Source organism: Lathyrus oleraceus, chromosome 1 (assembly GCF_024323335.1).
Source record: "Lathyrus oleraceus cultivar Zhongwan6 chromosome 1, CAAS_Psat_ZW6_1.0, whole genome shotgun sequence".
Taxonomy (NCBI): Eukaryota; Viridiplantae; Streptophyta; class Magnoliopsida; order Fabales; family Fabaceae; genus Lathyrus; species Lathyrus oleraceus.
The window spans coordinates 213,768,766-213,770,637 of NC_066579.1; positions in this window are offsets into that span (position 1 = coordinate 213,768,766).

Here is a 1,872-nt window from a genome sequence, read left to right on the forward strand (position 1 = left end):
GTTCGGTTCGGAAGTTGATGTAAGTCCAGCGATTGGCGTTCGGGTTCCATGTTTGCCTTTTTGTGTTTTGTTTTGTTTGGCGTGCGTGAGCCGAACTACGATAGCTCTGATTCTCGTTCCAGACGAGATACGTAGGCATAGGATGCGATGTCCTAGCGAGCCCTCTCCCATCTTCCTCCACCTGTGTTGTCTTCCGTGTGTGTGTGTGATGTTTGTTTTAGCAACCTTGTTCTATCTTTTGAGCGTGGATCCCGTCGAGTACGACGGATGCGTAGGGGTGCTAATACCTTCCCTTCTCATAACCGACTCCCGATCCCATTCTCTTTGGTCGCGAGACCATGTTTTTTCCAGGTTTACTTCGAGCATTTCCTTTCCCTCTTTTGGGATAAATAACGCACGGTGGCGGCTCTGTGTTGTTTTGTTTTAGCTCGCCGGTTGTTTTTCGCGGATGCGACAAACACCAAGTGCTGAAATTAGCATATTTCGAGCTCTCCAATCACTCGACCACTTTTTCTCATCTTTCTCATTCCAATCAGCTTCTGGTTTAGGAACTATGGCGCCAGCCGCATTTGTCATAGTAATTTGAAAAGGACCATTTTCAATGGCAGCCCATACTAGCCTATCAACAGAATTTATATGAATTCGCATGCAGTCTTTCCAGTAGCCGTAATTTTCACCGTTGAAAATCGACGCTCTATTATACGCCCCCTTTGGTTCAGAATCCATATCGTTACAGGCAGCCACAGAACACCAGCGAACTGGCGCTCTGATACCACTTGTTAGACGGTGTGGCTAGTGATCGAGAGGGGGGGGGGTGAATAGATCACCTCTTTTTAAATAAACGAATTTAAAAAATCTTATCAGAGTTATTGAAACTTAGCGAAAAATTACAGTCCCGAATCGACTTCCATCTATTCTGAACCGCTACTAGAAAACCGGACACGCGAATTTATTGCTGGATTTGAATTAGAACGATAGAGAATATTAACACCAGAATATTATCAAATCAAATGCACTTATCACTAAATTCTAATTCCAATGAATAAAACTCAGCTGACAGTTTTGTCAAACATTTGGTGTGTATGTGATCAATGATGAACAATGGTGGAGTTTATATAAAGAAGTTTTCTTTCCACTATTGTATCACAAAATGTACAGCCACAATCCACCAACTGAAATCACAAAACTGTTGAAAACGTAAAGATAGATAAGGAAAGAATACGATACGCAGAGATTTAGTAAGGAAGTTCCCCACTGTCGTCCTCGCGTGTGAGAACGTCTCCCTCTCAACTTCAAATGAAATTGAGAACTGTAATTATCAATAATGCCGAATTCATTGATATAAGGTTTCAATACACAGACAGAAATCTAAATCCTAAGATCTTCTTCTTGTATAAAACCTCCACTTGATCTGAGCTCGATCAAGAATTTCCTGCAAGAAATTGCAAACAATTCACCGGTTCCACGACCTGTTTGCGAAATTACCCAATTTCCAAACCCTACGCTACGGCTGAATCTATTATGCAAACGTGACTAACAAACTTGCAAGAACACTCCAGTTCTTGAAGGACAAACCATTTGGTTTTTCCTCGAAACCCCCTTCAACCTTCAACTCAGCTAGATCCTCGATCGTTCCACTGAACACCTCAGCTAGATCCTTGATCGTTCCACTGAACGTTATCTCGTTGATCCTTTAATCCAAAGAACAAGAATGATTATGTGTTGATGTTCTTGAAGAAAAGAGATTGAGAAGATGAAGAAGATGAAGTCTCTTTCAGGTTTCTAACTGCTCAAAAACAATTGCTGCTACACACTCCTTTGATCTGTGTTACAACTGTTTTTCTCTTCTAAATTCGTGTTGTCAACTGAGCT